This window comes from Danaus plexippus, chromosome 19 (assembly GCF_018135715.1).
Source record: "Danaus plexippus chromosome 19, MEX_DaPlex, whole genome shotgun sequence".
Classification (NCBI taxonomy): domain Eukaryota; kingdom Metazoa; phylum Arthropoda; class Insecta; order Lepidoptera; family Nymphalidae; genus Danaus; species Danaus plexippus.
The window spans coordinates 459,299-482,024 of record NC_083549.1 but is presented as its reverse complement, the minus strand read 5'-3'; the positions used below and the strand labels follow the sequence as shown (position 1 = coordinate 482,024).

The 22,726-nt window shown below is 34.0% G+C and overlaps 1 long non-coding RNA gene across 1 annotated transcript; it reads right to left on the bottom strand.

Moving 5' to 3' along the window:
* Nucleotides 1-14,841: 14,841 nt before the first annotated feature.
* Nucleotides 14,842-20,287, bottom strand: LOC116768026 (uncharacterized). Its single transcript, XR_004353355.2, has 5 exons — nt 19,900-20,287; nt 19,553-19,770; nt 18,931-19,076; nt 17,346-17,563; nt 14,842-14,981 (listed from the first exon to the last, which is right to left on the bottom strand). It is a non-coding gene; the product is annotated as an uncharacterized LOC116768026 (long non-coding RNA).
* Nucleotides 20,288-22,726: the final 2,439 nt, after the last annotated feature.

The following is a 22,726-nucleotide window of genomic DNA, read 5'->3' as shown; positions in this document are numbered from 1 at the left end:
TCCTCAAGAGATGCCGGGATCACGACATCATACCAACATGTGTCAAAATATCACCAAAAAAAGACATCAAACATAGCGGCAGGATACTCCATCAGGCAAGTAAACGGTTACTTTGTCATCTTATTAGACAACATCGGTCGGATGCACGGCAGTTAGATTTTGAAATTGATGTTCTGAGTTACGAAATCGAAAAATGTTTGTCAAAGACAGATTGGCAAAAATGTTTTGATATTATTAATAAACGTGAACAATTCACGTATAATCAATTGAAAAATAATAAAATTAATAAATTTAAAAAATTAACGGAAAAAATTAAAAGTTGTAATAGTAATGGCAATAATTATAATATTAATTTAAGTCGGGCAACACAAACATCGGTAACTGTTGTCAATCTGTCAAAACAAACTTTAGATAAAGAAACCGTTGAGATCCTTAAAAAAGGATTGAATTTTGCACCAGTGCCATCTAAATTACCGTTCGAAGACATTATCTGTAACGTTGAGGAATGTCTTCATAAAAATCATGTCACGAGAGAAGAGTCTGAAGCAATCCGGCAGGATGTTTCGTATGTTCTGCGCCGGAGCAAATTGCCTCGACAAAATATCTCTCGTCAGGAATCGGTTGCACTCAAACAACTTCGCAACAATGAAGACCTGACTGTCCTCCGTGCAGATAAAGGGAACGCGACCGTAATAATGGATACGAGTGATTATGATAATAAAATAATCGAAATACTTTCAGATAATTCTATTTATAAAAAAGTTAACAAAGACCCGACAACTAAAGTTTTAACAGAAACAAAATTTTTAATAAACAAATACAGTTCAAAACTTAATCTTGATATCAAATCACTCGTACCATCGTGTGCAAAACCTCCAAAATTGTATGGGTTGCCTAAAATCCATAAACAAGATGTTCCATTACGCCCAATAGTAAGCCAGATTGACTCACCAACTTATAAACTGGCTAAATTTCTTTCAAAGATATTATCACCACTCCGGGGCCACACAAAGTCATTTGTTAAGGATTCCTACCAATTTGTCAAAGATTTAAAACACCTAAAATTAAGCGACAATGACAGTATGGTCAGTTTCGATGTACAGTCATTATTCACTAGTATACCTGTTCTTGACTGCATTGAGATTGTAAGAGGTAAGTTAAAGGATAACAATATGCCTATAGAATATGCAGAACTATTAAAGCATTGCCTAACATCTGGCTACCTCATGTGGAAGGATGAATTCTACATACAAGTAGATGGAGTTGCAATGGGTTCGCCGGTTTCCCCCGTTGTCGCTGACATATTCATGGAAGACTTCGAGGTGCGAGCCCTTTGCTCTCCTCCTATAAGACCTTTAATATATAAACGGTATGTAGATGACACCTTCACAATATTAAATAAAAATAAAACATCTGCTTTTCTGAACCATCTTAATTCTATCAATAGTAAGATTCAGTTTACTATAGAATTGGAGGCAAATAATTCTTTAGCTTTCCTTGATATACTTGTCATTAGGAATCCTGACAATACTTTGGGACATACTGTTTATAGGAAACCCACACACACGGACAGGTACCTCAACGGTAACTCGCACCACCACCCTATACAGTTAGCTACCGTTGGCAAATCTTTGTTACAGAGAGCCCAACACCTTTGTGATGCTGACCACCTAGAGGCCGAGCTGCAGCATGTAAAACATGCTCTCACTATCAACAACCTGCCCGTGCCTCGCCAGCATCGCAAGAACCACCTGAAGACACCCACAGTTGAACGACAACCTGCGATACTACCATATGTGAAGGGAGTTACTGACAGAATAGGCAACATCTTGAAGAAGGTTTCCATTAAAACTATTTACAAACCACATAAGAAAGTGAGCCAATTCTTGAGACCAATCAAGAGTAACATTCCTTTACAACAAGCGGGTGTATACAAACTCGACTGTGACTGTGGCTTGTCATACATTGGACAGACGAAGAGGAGCATCGGTACAAGAGTTAAGGAACACATCTCAGACATCAAAAACAGGCGCGCGTCGAAGTCAGCAGTGTGTGAACACACAATGGACAAACCAGGCCACTACATTCGTTTTGATAAACCTCAAATCCTCGCTCGGGAAGACAAGTATATACCGAGATTAATTCGCGAGGCTATTGAAATTAAAAAACATCCCAATTTCAATAGAGAAGATGGCTGGAATCTATCAAACACCTGGGACCCCGTTCTTAAAAATATAAAATCCCATGTCCGAAACCACACCGCAGGACCTCAAGACACCGTGAGCGCATTCTGCCGGCATCCAGAGCGGTACGCCAGAAAATTAAGAAATCGATGGCGGTAGATGATAAATAACAAGGACCAACTGACAGACATTCACACCTCGTCTGCCCGTGATCACGGTTGCTGCAAAGTAACCGAAACGTCGGGATTATGTAGTTTTTAAATAATAAAATCCGCGTAGTAAATCCGAAAAATACTAGTTTCATTTAAATGAATACTCGCGAAAATCTTAGATCTCATTATACAAGGTGTTGAAAAAAAAAACACACTGTATAGTTTTAAAAGATATTTATTATGTAAAATTTTTTGTTTGACATCACTTCAGAATCTTTTTCAACCTACTTTAATATGCGGAACATAAGCATAATGTGACATTTTATTTTAACGATATCAGAGCTGTGTACAATTTTAATTGCGTCCCTGAAGGTTCATTTTCTTAAGAAAAAGTTTTTATTTGTATTTTTGAAGTTAACTCCGCGTCTGGGGCCTCGTGTATTCGTAATGTTTGTAAGCCGCTGTTCCAAGAATGAAATCTTAGTAATTAAATAAGATACTCCATCATCATAAGTGGTTTCTAACGAAAGAGAATGTTTTAGCGTTTTAATTTTTGTACAAAAACAATATTTTTTTTAAATATCTCCCAACAGTCAGTTATTTTATATACTATAACAAAACATTTCAAAAACTCTGTTAGTTTATTTATTTTTTTATTATTTTGTCAATATATGACCTAGAGATAGGTGAAATAAATATACTATAAATATTTCCATAAAAGCAAGTGCTCATTAATTAATTTTTAGATAATTGAAAGCCTCGTTTAAGCAAAACGATACAATTGCCCCTTAAGTTAGTTTTAAGACGTAAATATTTTAATAATCTCTTAGATATCTTGCTTACAGCTTCTATAATGTTGTCTTATTTATAATTATGGATCAATATATTTAAAAAGAAATTTAATTACTTAGAGTATATCATGTATATATACGAATACTAAGCTTATTTGTATGTCAATGTGAAAGCCTTAATTTACCATATTACTGCGTGTTCAGTGTTTACTAAGAGTTTGAATTATCGTATCACAGTTTTTCACTTATAAATCTTATCATATTATAGGTTATTCAATGAGGAACGTGCAACGATTCTTATTCAGCATGATATTATAATCTTGTGGTAAGTATACTGAATGAATCTATTAATGATTTGTAGCTAAAACTGCATGACTTTTAGTCTATATATTCGGCCGCTATTCATTTCAAAGTATTGTTATTAAGAAGATGATGTTTGTCGTATGCGAAATATAACAGTGTACAGGGAAAATATCTATAGGTTTTCTAAGTTTGTATAAATATGTACATGAATATATATCGGATCCAGAGGATCAGATCTCCACTTTACGAGGCGGTCAGGGAACCATCCCCAGTACATCTCGTTGAACCATGTCGGCAGCAAGCAAAAGATGACTAAACACAGAAAGGTGCCTTAGAGGAGCAAATGAGGCAGAGCGTTTTCTAGTCGTTAGAATAGCTGTGTCGTCTATTTGGCTAAATGGCTAAAATTTATCACGTGTCAAGGTTTTTCATTCAAATCTCCAGTGGCGGGCGGTTGTCATGATCACGGCGTTCATGATGTCAGTAATGTTGACGTCATGTTTTCTAATAACATCTGCGGGGTCGCCTTATCATATATCTGAGCGTCTAAGGCTCTATAACAAAAAAATAAAATTGCGATCATCGGTCAAACGAAGAACTCCCAAGCAGATGGTCCCCGTCACCGCTAAAGATAAATCATACCTCAGCTCGGTCTGGATTATCTCCAGTTTTATTTAACAATAGTTGTGATAAAGTTATATGTATTAAATAATTGTTATTCTCATATTGTGTTAGTGCTATTGATACTGCTCATTTCAATTTATAATTAGTTAACGAATTGATGAGTGTAAATTGAATTTATTAGTTACATTAAAGCTATTGCTAAATTTATAATTTTGATAGCAAAATGTTAATTGTTTGCTATATTTAATTTTAGTATATAATTTTTTATGATATTCATATTTGAATATTTTGCTATAATGTGTATTAGAATACTCATTTATACAATGAACATATGTATTTTTGTTGAAATGCGGCTATATATGAGCTGTTTAGAAAAACGAACTTTAAGAATTTTTAAACAGATCGATAAATTTACACCGGTCAAAGGTTAACAGGCTCCTAAAAAAGGTCCAATATTGCCAAGTGTATTGGAATTTCATTAAAACGATAAAAAAGTTCTCGATCACGAATTAATTACAAAAAAAAAACGGAGGTTCAAGTCTTATATAAAAAATTGTATAAAATACATAAAGCAAAATTTCATAAAAGTATTTATAAATGAACATATTTTAGAAATTAGTTTTTTGTAAACATTTAAAAAATTTAAAAATAAAATAACGAGATTCGATATTTGTTGAAATATCATGTTGTAATATAATTTTCAAATCAATTTTTAAAGAGTATTATTTTGATGAACCGAGTGATAAATAATTAAATTACTATTGAATAAATAAACTGCACTAGTTAATAATCATGGGTTTCAATTTGATTTCAAATTTAATTAGTAGAAGGCATCCAGTCCTACGTATACAATATAATGATACCATAGTTTGTAGTGATAGATTTCAACCATATGATAGTCTACAATGTCCATTGTAATAATGTAGAAGCTATGAATGATGTATCACACAGAATCAATACGATGCAGGGTTAATTATATGGGATAAGCCAGGGCAGTGAGCCGCAGTATTCCTTAATGCTGTTAAAAAACCTTATGTTAACATGTTATTATTATTATTATTATTTTGAATTCTTAATTAATTAAAGCATCCGGGTATAATGGCCATGGCATTAGAGGTAATATGGTTATATCCTATATTCTATTCGTGGTATGGTTTTTGGCCTTATTTCTTATTACTTGCCACCTATTTTTCTCTGCACCACATTCAGATCACATATCTTCAACATGAGTATAATTTTCGTTTTTACTGAGACACGTTGCATTGGAGCCAGTGCTTGCAGACTCGAGTTTTCTCTACATCAGACACCGCACTTTTTCGAGAAAGTACATGTCCTGGTCGATTAATTGCAGACCTGGCTCATCTATTTTAAATACACAACTTGGTGTGCAATATTCCAGTTGCAAACATGCACGTATTTCTATTTTACTCATAGCATTGGCTCGAGCCAGGAGCCAACTGTTTTTCGTAGTGGTATATCTGTATTTCTGCCCAAGAACATTTTTAACCTGTTATATCCTGCCATCTGATCTTCTTTGTTGATATGATGGTTTAATTGCAACAGCAAAATAGTAAGCAATTTTTCTAACATCAGATATAGTGTCTGCACCTGGTATAAAATGGCCATATGGCCATCGTATACCAATTAATACTTGCCATCTCTGCTATTCGTGCGGAAGAGATGTTACACCTAAAATAAATAAGTCGCAATACGATATAAGTAAATTTGAGGTTAGAATTTTTTATAATTATATACTTTGCAATTTAACTAAAAAGAACCATTATTTTAAGAAACTAATATATCAACAACCTAAAACAAGAACCGTCTCAAAATATTTCTACCAAACAAAACAAATAATAAAAAAAACTTACTTTTTGTTTCTTTTCCGCAAAAAATTTGAACTTACCTTTGTTTTTACACATGTCACGAAGCAAACTAAACTATTACTAGTAACATCTAGTTAACAGTTCAGGAATTATTTGGATGAGCCATGTCTCACTTATGGCCATCTATCCCGGAATTACTCCATATATATATATATGTTCAACATAGTATATATATATATAATATACTATAGAATTAGCAATCTGTTGGGCTGGCTAGATCGGGGAAATATCACCTTCTCATAGAAGATCGGCGTGAAGTAGTCTTAAATGGCTGCGTTTCGTCCGATGAGTGAGAGAGAGAGTTGAACTTTTCCTGTTCCCACCCTTTCCTGCCATCTCCGTATTCCCACCCCTCCCTCTTCCGCAAAAACCAAGGTTGGCAACGCATTGTATCATTTCTTATGCTGCGGATGACCACGCCGTCTGCTCGTTTGCCACGTTTCCCATAAAAAAACCTATAATCAATTGTGAATGAAATAATTATTCTATACTATATTTTATTGAAATTTTAACATAAAAGCTCTGTAGCTATCGTCGATCTGTCCGGATGTTTCTCATTATGTTTATTAAAATGTTCCTTTTATTTTGTTCTCAATAAAATATAATTAATTTAACGGAGAAAATAATAAATCGATCTGAAAGTTATTTGTTATAATTAAAACTAATTGTATAAGTTAACCGCAAGTCAAGATGATTGATGGTAGTATTCCACGTCTAACAAATCTTACCAACAAATTATAGATGATCGCGGATTTCCTTTAGGGATGTTGTCACACCGAAGTACAATAATTTGTTTACATTTAACAGAATAAATACAGAGTTCATAATCAAAAAATTATTGAGATAACGTCTAAAGGAAATAATTGTTTATCTTATCTTATATATAATTAAATCATTTTTCGTGTTCATGTATGTTTTTAATATTAACATATAGTAACTATTTTAACAGTCATCTAATTATTCTTAAAACAAGCTCGCACTCACAAACAATGTTTTACATAGATAATTGCATGATATATTCAATTAGTCAGATTTAGTGTCTATCAAATGTGGGTGTCGGTGTGAGATTGAGGCCGTTGGCTATAAGTTAGTAGCCTTCAAACGTAAAAAAAAACTCAAAGAAATTTACAAAAGAAACTTCCCGTAAAGTTAGAAAGAGGAATAAAAAGTTATCTCATTATAACAGAATTAAGCGTGTTCCAGAACGGGGTGAAAGGGGTGTTGTTCTAATATTCGACTCGCCTTGAATGTTAAACACATCTAGAAACATCTCAAATATATAGCTATGTAATAAAATTGGCTTCGAGGTATAATACTCGTTACTTACTTATTTTACTAACGCCATTGTTTTTATAAAAATAGTATTTTATTGAAAAAGACAAGAGAATGTAAGATGGAGATGAAGAAATCGCGACTGAAGCGGTGACCTGGGAATATTCTTTATATAAAACTGATGTTTTGTTGTCACGAAACAATATTGTTGTTGTTTTGTTTTGTTCATACAGATCACGGCTATTAATACAATCTGAATATTATATAAAGATATGAATATTCAAGGAAATTATGATTAAATAATTAGCGCTAATTAGTTACCCTATATGGATTATCTGCTTAACTATCCTGGGGATGAAATAAAAGCATTATTTCTAATAGAAATAATTAAATAGCTATCAAGCTAATATCAGTAGCCAATTAAAATATATCTATAATATAAATAACTAGGTACTTATACTCGTTCATAAATGTTAATGTTAAGTTTGAAATGACAAAGAAATGTTCATAATTCTGTAGATCTTATAGTAGCGATGAGACTCAGTAGTTTAACGAAAGGATCATTTTTTTAATGCACTGAGATCACTCGCCACTCTGATACCGCCGAGGTAGCTTTTGTAGTCTTTAGACGTTCTGTTAAAATAAATATTTATGCTCTTCCAATTATTACAGTTTGCTTCTTGTAACTCCTATATACTTCAATATTATAGGTAATAGTTTTGTATTTGAGGTGATACATTTTAAGGTTTTTGGGCATGAAATTTAATTTTAATAATATTTAAAGTGAAATTTTAAAATAGAGTATTAAAAAAAAAAACAAATAATTTGCATACATTTCTCATATATTCCAAGTGGGCTTAAAGTAAATAAATATTGTTACTAGTCAAATGGTTAACAAAAACTAAACCGCTAGTGAGATGAATCTTATCTCGTCGGGCCGCGTGTTAACGTAACGTGACGATCGTCGGGAGTCGAACGAGAATCTCACTGACAGTAAACCACTACACTATATTGCTGCTATAATATTCATGGAATAGCGGATTGAATCCACTCCGTAATATTAGTAATGTTATATAAATGACAAAAAATGTCCGCCATCCGATCACGGCGGTATTTCAAAATTGTGTTGCTATAAAAGCAGACAAATAATATCGCTTATTTTCCTTATGGAAGATCGAAGATGATAATATTTTATAAGACTATTAGAATTCATTTTTATGTCCTTTTTCTATATTTATAATTTATTTTTTATATTAAGTCGTTGGCAGTGTGTTATAATGAAATGTGTTCTTCATATGATTTGGCAAGAGATAATTACGAATCAGAATAATATATATCAAAGTTGTTGTTTAATAAACCGTCTCATTCATTTTGTAAACAAGTAATGCTAATTTATCCGAGTTCTGAAATGACGTTTCAAATTTAAATTAGTGCGAAACTCGTTAATAGGTATTCTAGAAGTTGTGAACGAACATCCTGTTTGAACGTAGGCCTCTTTCATCTTGATAGTTCAAAACACCCACAAAACTTTGATAACGACATTTCTTGTGCTTCGAGTCAAAAGTTTTATATGAGTCAATAATACTTTGTGATTCTTATAAATTTCGTGCTATGGATATTCGTGGTATATTTTACATTGCCAATACTCCTGATAGAAAAAATCGAGTAAAATTATTAGTTTTTCATCAATCTCAAATTGTTAACAAAGACTATTCGTCAAAAGCGATTCGTCGTAGCTATCATTGTCTTTAATATCTTACAGTTCGAGACAACAAAAAATAATACGACGTTGAATATTACTTTGTGATTGGAAACAGGTAATTTTAAACAAGATTACAATATTAAACGAGTCACAAACAGAGTTTCATATTTCAAAGTTATTTTAATGTTAAAGAAATAACAAAACATCAAAGTACATTTATAAATATTAAATAATTATTATTGGAAGCTATATAGCTAATAATAAATACTCGATCCTTCGTGTTTGTAAAGAAATGTGGAGGTTTAGTATATATATAAAGAAGCTGTAAATATATTATATTATATTCTTAGAAACAAGGTAAGAATTGACTTTTTAAAAAATAACATTCGATACAATTCCACTGCAAATTTATTAAATTTACACAAAAATAAAAACAATTCTAAATGAATAACTTTCAACTATCTTGATTTAAACTAATCGTTAAATGAAATCCGAATATAATACAATCGAAAGATTTAAACGCACTTCGAAAATCTACTAACGACTAAACTATCACACCAACGCGCGTTACGAACGAAAAAAGAGCCCTGATGTCCTCTGACAACGGCTTATATGTCGTTTGAGTCTCTCCTACCCTCTCATATTCCTACATTGATTCTCTTCTACCCTCTCATATTCCTACACGGCCTTTCCTGACATGAGCACGTCCCCGGGCTCCTTTGTGTTTAACTTTCTTGACGTCCAAAACGTAGTATTAGCACCAAGGGCAGGAAATTCTTTTCATTCGCCCTGGACGTATTCAGTTTTGAATGTCTTGACATTCCAGACGGGCTTGATTGCGGCTCAGTCCCCTCCACAGGCAGGTCAACCTCCGGAGGCAAGTTGGCGTCATGACACAACTCTTCTCCCTCATTGTCTATGTCTGAAATTGAGAAATATAACGGCAGAAATCTTTTCGATTTTTGATTTAACTCAACAGTAACATCATGGTTAACGTCAATGTAAAGTGAGCTAAACAAACATAGCCCACACAAAGTGGTTGTAAAACATCCCAATAACCAACCACTTGGGGCGGGACTTGTCGGAAGATCGCCCCCTCACACCTCGTCAGAGACCCACAAGGAATTGCTTGAGGCATGACTTGGTGTGTGTGTGAAGGTTATTATAAAAACATGTTCCAAAACATACCATCTGATACAGGCAATGTTGGCCGACCAACATCCCATAAATAAACTCATGATCTTTTACAACCACAGCTCGATAGACAACTCACTATCAAAGTCAAGCTTCCGAACATACTAAATTAATTCCTAACCAAGAGACCAGATCCTCAGGATAACGTATCCGATGCACTCCAAGATAAACAATTATCCCAGGCCTATGGTCCCTCCTGGGATAACCGAACCCGATGCACTCCAAGGTAAACGGCTATCCCAGGCTCAACGTACCTCTTAGGATAACCGGCCCGATGCACTCCAAGGCAAATGGTTATCCCAACCTAAGCGTCCCCTCCGGGATAACCGGCCCGATGCACTCCAAGGCAATCGGTTATCCCAGACACAACACCACTTCTAGGACAACCGGGCCCGATGCACTCCAAGGCAAACGGTTGTCCCAGGCACAGCGCCACTTCTGGCATAGCCTGTCCGATGCACTCCAAGACAGCTATCCCAGACCCAGAGATCTAACCTCTAATACAGCGTGTCCGATACACTCCAAGACAAACGCTCACATCGTAACAAGGAACTCATGTCTCCTCGCTTTAACCCCAATACATTTAGAGATTTGTGTCAAAACAAAATTAAAATAAATAACACAATGGGATTAAGTTTCAATAAAATCTCAAAAGGAGTTTTAGTCAAAATTTCAGGCAGAATAAGGCAAATACCTCACCATCAAAGAAAGCAGAACACACATCGGGAGTCCATTCTCACTTCCACGGGACCATATATTCCGCAGCTGCTCGAGTAGATTTGCCGTATGAGCCAGCTAACATCTGCAGCTCATATCGGCAGTGTGATAGTGTCTTCATAACCCGGTATGGTCCCCGCATACATGAGTCCAGCTTCCTTGTTGACTGAGCCACCTTGCTAACAAAAACTAAGGAATTTAGTTCAAAAGAGTGAGCTGTTTACGTCTCTAGTTAGCATAGGCATCTTGACGAGTTTAGTTGGCATGAAGGAGTTTAGATGCCCTCTGACGACTCATTTGACGAAGGACTTCTCGATTACCACTTGAGCCTTCAACAGTAACGTCTCGTATCAAACTACGTATGAGCGGTGTGGCAGCTTCAGCACCTATAAGCAGGTTTAAAGCAGAATATTGAGTTGTCTTGCGTTTTGTTATGTTTAGGATCAGCTGTAACCTCAACAAAACAGCTGGCCAAGTCCTTGACCCAATTAATAAAATCAGTGATTTGAAACATTGAAACATGCGTCCCCGATCAGTGACAATTAATTTTGGAGTTCCAAAGAGAGACACCATGGTAGTGAAGTGTTGCTTTAGTTCGTCAGTGTCTTGTCGGAACATGGGATACAATAAACAAAATTTTGAAAACGCGTCTATAATAATAAGTACATGACGGTGACCGTCAGTTTCTGGTAGGGGGCCCAAGGTGTCCATATGGACTGCCTCAAATGCTACGTCTGGTTTTCTCCCATGAATGAATGAGCCGTGAAAGAGCACGAGCTACCTTTTTATGAGAAAGGCAAACCAAACAATGGGAAATGTATTTTTTTTTTTCTTTGCAAATGTTCTCAACTCTGGGAACTAAAAGTGTTTTGTTATCAAGTCTACAGTTTTATCAACCCCTTGATGATCATGTTCGTCGTGAAAATACACATAAGACAGTCTATGGCCTTTTGGAATATAACAACAAAAATTAGGATTTTCACCAATAGGTGAGAGCTTGACTTAAAGGATGTCATAACGACTGAGGTTTAACTGCCCATTCACCAGTTTTTGTTTTAGAGAGTGAGTTTTCTCGTCAGAAGCCTGAGCAACTTGCGCCCAATTTAGCGGTCTTTTAATGGTACATAAGTTAACCGGATTGCGGCTAAGATAATCTGCATGGGACAAAAAACAACCTTTTCTATATTCCAGGTTAGAATCGAATTCTTGGAGGTATACCCACCACCGAGCCACCCTTGGCAACAGGTCTTTCTTACGTTGGGTAAGTTTTAACGCGTTACAGTCAGTAACCACGATGAAGTGTGCAACCACAAGATAATGCCTGAAATACTCTAATACCTTAATCACTGCCAGCGTCTTCAGTTCGTACGAGTGCTACTTCCTCTCAGCCCCCTGAGTGAGTCTACTACAATAAGGCAGTACTCGTTTACGATTTCCCTTATGCACTCTCATCATGACGACTCCGTAACCAATCGAGCTCGCATCTGTGTAGTATTTCTATTGGCAGCGTAGGATCATAAATGGCGAGTACTGGCTCACTTGTAAGACAATCTATGATGTAGTCACGAGCGGCCTGTTTTTCAGCACCTCAATGAAAGTTAATTTTTAGTAAGTGCCGCTATGCAAGCAGCCCTTTGGGCAAACCCAACTATATACCGCCTAAAATAGCTAGCTAACCCCAGAAATTGCCTTACTTGCTTAAGATTTTTTTTGTTCGGCTGAATCAATTAAGGCCCGCACTTTCTGACGACTTGGCCTATCCTGACCTTTACTAATCGTACGACCCAGGTATTCAATAGTGGTAGCTAAAAACGAGCATTCCTTTATTATTTGCTTTTCAAGCAAATCTGTTATTATGTCACGACCACGGATCGTTTCAGCGTGTGAGAGTTGATATGACCGATTATACACAGGAATGCTGGATTTAAGTTTAATTGACATGCTACCTATGTTTACGGTTGATGTAGCAGTTCCCGTAATCAAGTACCGAGAGAATTCATTAATTATCCTCTTAGTAACCCTCTCTAAATAGTTACCTACCAGAGGTGTATCAATTGTCATCGAAACATCAGACTGAACAATCATCACCATTAATTCATAAAATATGTGCATGATTCGAGCCTAGATAACTTAACGCCCTCACTATTTGATAAACTCCCTGATAACCGTTCGATTTTGGGTCTCTTACTACACAAAGCTTCTTTTTGCCCCAACTGCCCACAGAAAAAGCACCTGATATCACTCAGATTACGTTTACGTGAATACTCCAGAGATCGTCTATCTGTCGTAACGTTTCACAATTCCGAACGCGAGTATAGTTGTCTCGAAACACTAATTGTATTTAGTTTAACATAGATTGAAAAGAATTCGACTAAATCATTCGGAAATAGTTTAGCATTTGTCGCCGTAGCCCTAATATTTGGATCAATGACACTGCGAATAATTATAACCGAAATAAGCTCCTCACCGAGTCCTTTGCACTATACGTAAGCAAAGTATCGACCGGCGTACATATTACGCGTACGTTGGAGAGTGATCGGAATTCTTAGTCATAACTTCAAACAATATTCCAGCAAAATCTAATACTTCAGGACATAAAGGTTTGAATTCTTTCTTAGAATTGGTCCAACTACGGTAGCTAGACACCCATTCATTGAGCCAAGATTTCGCATCCCCTAACAAACAATTTCCTATTCGTGAAAGGCATTCTAAATCATTCCAATTGTTTAAAACTTTCGCGCAATCAATTTGTATGCACTAATCGTCAAAATTGTGTAGATTTGGGTCAAAGTTCGAAATATAGTAATACCGAGATTTTTCAGCCATACTAATTGATCTGATGGCACTAGCAATGCAATCGGTAACACTCGCCTGTACTAATTCCAACGGTATACCCGCGTCGCCTACTTGTCGTGATCGAGCGAGGTCTCGGATCCTGATGATGATAACATTCTGAATGGTAGCTTCACGTCAAGTCACATGCGTCGGAGAAACCAGATGCCCTATCGACGATAATTCACGCATTCTATAGGGTACACGACGATCGGAAACGCGAGATATATCGCGGACGCGCGTTGGTGTCTGCAACTGTCGTGATGACTGCCTATTACAAACGCTACCGGGCGTCAAACCTTTGTAACGCAATTCCTCATAGTCGTGTGAATTCAACGACGCGCGGTGCAGCATGGACGAAGCCCTTGTTTTCGCCTCTAACGTTTTAAGACGAGACATCATTGCCTCCATATCAAGTCTCAACATGTTATTCTCATCAAAGGATTACTCACGGGAACTATTACCCTGACTCTAGCTACGATCACGACGAGGATTACTATCAAGACCACTGCGGCTACAATTGCGTTCACTTTCAGACATTTTAGTAACAAAATAAAATAATTAAATAAGTATGATCGCTAGAAATTAACGTATCAACAAACAAACGCAATAAAAGCTTACTCACCGCTTAATCAAAGTAATTAACACAAATTAATATTCTCGATAATAACGTAACACGATATTTAAAATAACTCAGTGTCTAAAAAAAAAGTTATAAAGAAATATTTAATAAAACACAAAAAAAAATAATGTGTGGGTAAATTGAAATAACAAGGCCTTACCAAACGGGGTTCTCAAGGTACGTATCCCACTTCTGATCTTAGAAACAAGGTAAGAATTGACTTTTTAAAAAATAACATTCGATACAATTCCACTGCAAATTTATTAAATTTACACAAAAATAAAAACAATTCTAAATGAATAACTTTCAACTATCTTGATTTAAACTAATCGTTAAATGAAATCCGAATATAATACAATCGAAAGATTTAAACGCACTTCGAAAATCTACTAACGACTAAACTATCACACCAACGCGCGTTACGAACGAAAAAAGAGCCCTGATGTCCTCTGACAACGGCTTATATGTCGTTTGAGTCTCTCCTACCCTCTCATATTCCTACATTGATTCTCTTCTACCCTCTCATATTCCTACAATATATTATTAAAACCATTTTCTTTTGCGTCATACTGTTAATGTGGCTTTCGGTCCATTTTCTCTCCCCAAACTTCTAAACTATAGAAACATTATTATCTGGAGCTTTGAGCGTCAGTCTTGAGTAATTTTTTTGGTAAGTCCACGTGCGACATGAAAAAGTATATATCTGTAATTTCAAATATAAATAATTAATTACGTTAAGAACGATAAGATCAAATGGGTACATTTTTCCTCAAATAAATGATGACAAACATACCAAATGACACGAAGGACTGGAACATTGTTCATTTCGGTACATGGTTCAAGGTGAGTGTGAACCACACCTTCATTGATTTATGGGCGTATGATATCATTAAATATAATACAGCCTGACCTACTTTTACCAATAAATTTCTTGATAGACTCTGATTTATATATTTGATCGGAAACAGATCTCCGTTCCCTTTGTACATTTAACGTAGAATAATCTCTCAGTGTTATCTAATAATAAAAAAGACCAAAAATAGCGTTGTCTACTTCCAAATAATTATTTAAACAATATTAATTATGTTAATTTTACATTAACGAAAACAATATGTCAATTAAGGAGCTTAACATAAAGTATAATCTTTATTTCCTGAAATGTTAAAGTTGATCTTATCGTTTAGTTATGAAAACAATTCATAATAGATATCAAAGTTAAATTATTATTGTTCTTGCTCCCTTTTAATGACTAGTGCCTTAACTCTGTATGTTAGTGACTTTCAGGCGTACTCAGGCGTATTAGTATCTCCGCAATTAATCAATATAATTATTTGGCTAGCCGCACGTGCCTCTGCATACTAACAGTTATCATGAACGTTCAAGGCGTTATAATTATAATAATTGTGTTACGAAACCACTTGCCTTCATTATAATTACTTCATTTATTCCTAATAAATTCAAGTCTCGTTATATTTTATTTTCAAAATTTCATTTTCTTAAATATCGAATAACAAGAGATTTCCGATTTTAATGAAATTATGACGAATTTTTAATATGTTTCCTTTGGCTGGACTAATAATAATTTATTAATCTATTTACATGCATATTAATGTATTTTTTTCGTATGTATGTATTTTATAGTGAAACTTGCCTACATGACAACATTTTGATTTAATTTTCAAACAAATACATTATTACCAGTAACCAAAAATTTTAGAAACAAATTGTTTAGGTATTCATAAAAAAATCCAATTAATTCTCGTTTACTTTCAATTGTTTTAGTCCTCGAGCATGTAGATAAAAAGAAAAATATGTACCGAGGCGCGTGGCTGCGTAGCGGAAAATTGATTTGGGCAGGTGTTCCAGAACAAATTTCTATCCGACATAGCAAAGTACCAAAAACTTGTTCTAGTGGAGAGGAAATCTGTTATGAAATTATTCGTATTTATTTATGTATGAAATTGGTCTTCCTTTAGTATTACGATAAAACCGCTCAATAGATCTAAAGAAAATCAAATTTTTTAAGTACGTCTGAACAATTAATTTATTATTAGACAGAAGGCTGTGATTATATGTTCTACAATCACCAAAATATATTTTGTAATGATAAGACTATTTTGTCGAAAGTCTGGTGTGTGCTAGTATTTTCTTTAAATCTATTATTATACACTAAACGTAACGGAGAATAACATATAAAATGTTTGGATTAAATCTGTATTCTGATATTATAAACTAAAAAGTTTGTGAGGATATAGGGATGTAAGAATGTAAGGATATACGGATGTTTATTGCAATTTCACACAAATACAACTAAAAGGATTTTGATAAAATTTTATAGTAATGTAGTTTAGAGATCAAAATCAGATACGGGTTAAAATTTATCCCGGGTTTCCGTGTAGTCGCTAAGGAATCAAGACGATATAGTTTTATTTGGTATGAATCATGAACTAATGATGTTGCTGCCGGTTGGTTACTATGTCTTTTGTTTTAATACATTTTATACATTTTTTTCTGAGCCCCAGGAGGAAGGTCACGCGAACATGACTAATGACTTACAAACGTATAAGAATTTGCAGAAAAGATTCAGAAGTGGAGGTAACAGTGGAGTGTTTTAAATAACTGTCCATCTTAGAAGGAGCCCTATTTCAATTTGGATTGTTTTAAGATACAGTGCATATTATTGTATGTTTCTTGTATTCCACATCATATCATTAAAACATGATCTCTGTGACAGTTTTGATAAATATAAAATGAATAGAATATATGCATATATAAATTGTGCACTTCCAGAGAAACGAAAAAACTAAAGACAAAAGACAGGCGTCAATAGCCGGTTGGCGTCTTTAATATTTTCCAGTTTGAGGCCACAGAAAGCTATGTTACGGCAGCTGCAAACCCTAGATTACTTTGCAATTGAAAACAAATAATAATAAATACGGAGCGCTCGGAGCACGCCCCGACAAATTGGAAAAAGGGAAAACATGAAGTACTTGGTAGACCAGCTCTGAGATATTGAGGCGTCGCCAGATGTTGGAATATGAGTTTTATTTCGTGAAGATACACTTACATTGTCTTCAGATGAAGATTCGCCAGATTTCTCTCTCTCTCTCTCTATGGACTATTTATGTCATAAAGTATCAATGTTATTAAAACTGCTGGGTTAGTAGTTCGTATAAATTTACGGCATTCTTTTTTATTTTATTCATTCATATGTTGAAAGTATATTATGATTATGCTGTAGCAGAAGACTAATCGCACTTGTTACAAGGTGGACCCTGAAAATAACTGAAAGATATTTTTTAATATATCAGTACACAGACAGTGCAGTAAAGTCTTAATAAAAATTTATAACTTTGAAAAGAAGGGACAAGCACAGTGTAAATTTGTGGAATCAGAATGAATTTGTTGCACCTGAATATTAGATTGTTTTTGTAATCGTATATAATTAGGAGGATCGTCTATTAAATTCTACTGAATGAAGCATTTTACATTTATATATATAGAAAAGATAGGTGACATAACGAGTAAAGTTCTTTCTTGGAAGTGATATCAGAGAATGAAATATACACCTATTTCTTCTTTTGCCCAAATACATCGGTTAAACAGTTAACGAAATATTAAGTCCTTTGATGTCTTCAATATATACAAATTTGCTGGTAGTTAAAAACTAAAGTTCGTAAAAGTTTAAAGTTTTATATCGCGGCACGGCGAGACCAAGTTTTGAAAACTAGTTAGCAGTTTTGATACACGCATGTATCTGATGCTGTTTGTTATACAAGATGGATGAAAAAAACGAATACTGTTTCTTATATACTTATTTATGTTTCAACAGCTTTTATACTGATAAATAATACTAATAAACCCAGTGAGATATAAAAATGTAACAAATTTAATGTGTTTTTGGCAACCGGATCGTTTAGTACCGCAGTAGCTGACATTAAAATAAAACTCGGTTTAGAATGTTCACAACAACATGCCGCTCAAAACTTTGAAGGCACTTAAAGAAGTTTATTTAAATTGCTAAAAATTTTTCCGTTACTTGCTACTTTGTCTTTATTATGTGGAAATAAAAAGTAACTGTTTAAATTTTTTCACCAAAATATATGTATGCATTATTTTAATCGAGGTATATGTAGTTCTAGAATTACGTATTTTAAAATGTATTAAAAATATTGTGGCACTACTGTATTTTTTTTTACTTCAAAGAACTATTGTAAAGAACATGAAATTTGCCTGCGATTTAAGGAAAAAATATATATATGTATCCGTCTTAGTACAGTTTAGTGTAAAAGTTTAATCCTGACATACATTTAGGTAAATATAAATAATTTTAAAGGTTACTTAATCGTCAGCCCATAACAACATCGACTGTTCCTTTTTTGTGTTCTATAACAAAATAAACTAATATTTTATCTTAGACTTTGTTAAATTGCATTCTAGTTGACCCGGTTGAAATCGTACCTTTTCATGAAAGTAGTAATCAAATTTTGACGCTTTCGACTTTTTTAAAAACTACGTGAATTTATTACATAAAATTACACATGTTGAAATTTATTAAAAAGCCTTTACGTTCTTATGAGATTAATATTTATACATTATGTTCGTGATTTTAGCAATAGTTTAGAGAGTTACGGAGCTTGCACTTCAGTTACCTTTGACTTGTGGACAATTAGTGACAACGTTCGTACATGTCAAGTGTGTATGTGTGTGTGGTTGTATACTAGTGTGCGCGGTAATTGTGTTTGTTGTAGCTAAGAATCCTTGCCTCAGGCCGTGGACTGAGTACCACCAGTATTGACTGCGAAAACACAGTTTAAGTTGTAAGAGAAAAGAGATCTAAATGCACTTACATTTTAGTAAATTAGTAGTTTACAGTAGTTTAGTAGTTTACAGTTTACTTAAACTTAAAAATATATCTTCTATATAACACTTATATATTATATAGTAAATCTGTTCTTTAGTTCCCGGTTTTGATTTTATTGTTTTTCATAGATGTGTTAAATATTTGTTAAAGTCTTCTAAATAATCGGCTAATAAATGATACATCTGTAATGAAAACATGTAGTATTTAAGTATTACCAAGGGCGAGTTAACCTGTAAAAGGAATGCAGTCAGTAGACTAATCGAGTTCAGTGAGGCTTTATCGTCGTGTTTTCTGGGATATGTAGTAGATTAGTTTCGAACTCCTCAATCTCTACCACAACTAGTGGACTTCCTACGTATTGCTAGATTGCGTTATGTAAAATACAAACCGGTCTAACATTTTCAACTTACACCAAGCACTAATACTTCGGTATTATTGGCTTTATTTAAGACAATCAGCTCTGTTTCCTCGAGTAAATAATCAAACATATATAAGTTGAATTCCAGATCATCGCAGAGTAAATAATTTATTCTGTTTACATTTTAATGACTTCTTCAAGATTGAGTTTCCATTATATTTTGTAAGATAAAGCTTAAAATATTGTGATTCCTTATTCCTTTAATTATGTCTGAAAATTAAAGTATAATAACTTTTACGAGTGCGGCTTCACCTGTACTTAGTTTTAGTATTTTTAAACATACAATATTACAAAAAGAAATTGTCATAAATCAAGTAATTCAAGTAATGTTGTACCCACATGCGAAATATAAACCGTTAGAGGTTTTATTAAAGACACAATATAAAACACGACTTCCTTTATTTCTACATTTGTCACGAATAAATCACAATTTGAGAGCGCCATAACCGCACTCCGCCAAGGAACGTTGCTAGATGAGTGCTCTGATGGCATTGACAATATACAGATATGTGTTTGGTTCCGCACCTTATAACACTCATTATAAATTGCTTTTATGTTATGTACTTACTTAAATAAACTTAGAAAAATACATTACTAAATTGGAACTTACTTTCAATAAATTCATTGTTTAATATCAATAAACTTTGTAAATTCGCGGCTGGTAAACATATTACAATGATTTTTTTTGGTAAATAATTCCTAAAAATAGTGGAACTGATAAACTAATCACACGGTCTATTGGGTATTTTTATATAATCAATGTTTTTGAAATTAATAATTATCACAAAGTAATCAAAATGTGTTATGGGAGAAAGAATTTAACAGTCGTGTGTTTTACAACCTGCCTGGTTTCGCTTTGCCCGTGTTGATATGAACTTTATATTCCTTAAATTTACATAACCTATTTTACGAAAGACATTTTGTTTCTGTGTGAGGCTCAGAGAATGTTACTTCCTTACTTATTACTATAATAGTGAAATGATTTATTATAGTTGTATCGAAGCCTGATGTATGTTTTAGATTATAAAGCGGAGAATACTTTGTCACAGTTCCATGGTTAATATATTATGTCATTATAAAGTGTTAAAACCTAACAAGAGCACACTCGACGCTCAGGAGTGATAATTGATCGTTAAAATAACACGTAAATGTATTAATTCACATCACTCTCTTTGTAATTACGTTATTACGAAGGGGACAATTTTATGTCTGCAATATTTAATTAACGTCAGAGTTTTGCTTTTACTTTACACAGTATTTATTATAATAAATATATCGAGAGTATCGCCTTCACGTTTATTTAAAATTGCCTCGGCAACAATTTATAGGGTCCGAGATATTTTTTTAATCCGAAACCCGACGAAGAAATCTTAATTTACGTTAACTATGAAACGAAATTATTAAATATTTTTCAATAGAATTTTTTATTCCGGATCTTAATTTAGATTTTTCTTTTTTAAATATGAAAGAACGAATAACTACAGTATTTCAATTTATATTTAAACATAGTATGTTAATATTCCGCGGCGGTCAGTCTTGATGGATGTGATGATAAGGGGCCCGTCCTAGCTAAACCAATCAACGTACGATCAAGTCTCAAATCGGCTAACGTAAAATGGTTTACGTGTAATCCGACAGTTCGTTCGTGCTATTCGGTCCATTTCCGGTCTGTAATCGACTTCCGCTGCCGTCCTGTGAGGGATTAGTCGAATATTAACGACCCGATCCCGTCCGGGTGGACATCTGCTCATTTATATAACATTATATATTATAATAGATACCGCAGTGACATGTCTGGTTAGTTCAGCAATAAGTCCGACGGTTCATTCGGAAGACCGACAAAGGAAAAACAACTTACGGTATTTGGAGGAATCAACCCCGACGAAAATTAATGATGAATTTTTTCTAATTGGCCAAACATTTATAATATCAATTACAAAACAAAATTTTCGGTACGTTTTGTTTAATTTTTTTTCTTGTAAACGTTAGTCATAAGTGTAATAATCTATCTTCTCCACTTTATTAATAGAGAGTTGATTAAGTTTTTTAATTTTAAAAATTTCTCACCATTAAAAACAGATAATCTTAAAAGCAGCGGTTTAATTCCTCGGAGAAATCAGGTGAATCGCAGCACTAAATTCCCTTTCTATTGAATTTTTTACAAGAAAAGGTTTTGCGGGAAATAAGTAGATAAAAGATAAACAAAGTGTGGTCTGGAAGGTAAAAATAATGTTAAGTTCATTTACATTTGGTTTGAATGAATAAGTGATATACAAACTGTAAACAAACTCAATAAATCGTATGAAGAACTTTTTCTGATAGAACCCGAGAATGTTTTGAATTTTTTACCAGAGATTCTATGGTTCAGTTGCAGTGGTCCGTGTTAATAGACATTTTTAAAAATTGATTATTTCGCCATAGAAGTTAAATTAATATTTGATAAATTATTACAGTATGAAACTACCAGTACTGCGATTTCACTAAAAACAATGAATAATGAATGATAAACATATTTTTTTCATGTTTTAGCTACCATCTCGTTGGAAATGAAAAAGTTACATGTCAATAGAGTCCTGGTAGTGAGATAATGTACATACGTAATTAAGTTTTCTATATTCATAGTCCTAAATGTTATAACTTTTAGTTATATCTTTTTCTTCTATAGCTTTACAACTCGCAAGTTATACGAGCAATTAGTATTGCTGGCGTCCATAGGCGGTAACCGCTTCATATAAGGGAGGCCTTACGCTTACTTGCCACCGGGCGGGAAAAAAAATTGAAGAAATTATAAATAATTTAAATAAATTTGATAAAATAAATTACTAAAATAGTATCAAGTAAAATTTTAATACTCGTATAGGACATATAAGACAATTCGAAAAGTAGTAGGTAAATATTCGAAAGTTTATCCAAATAACATAATCCAAAATTGTCGCAACTAGTCACCATTGTTTGAAAGTATGTTTAATGTTTTAAAAATAAAACCAGAAATACAAAGCCTGATACAAACTGTGCTTTACCAGTTACCGAGACGGCATTTAGCTACAAGCTGAACATAAAGCTTAGATTCATTGCACATCACTCACCCATGTGAATATGATAACTTTTACCGCTTCAGCCTAATTGAAAGCGGTCATGACCATTCCAGCCTGTATCTTCTTTCAAT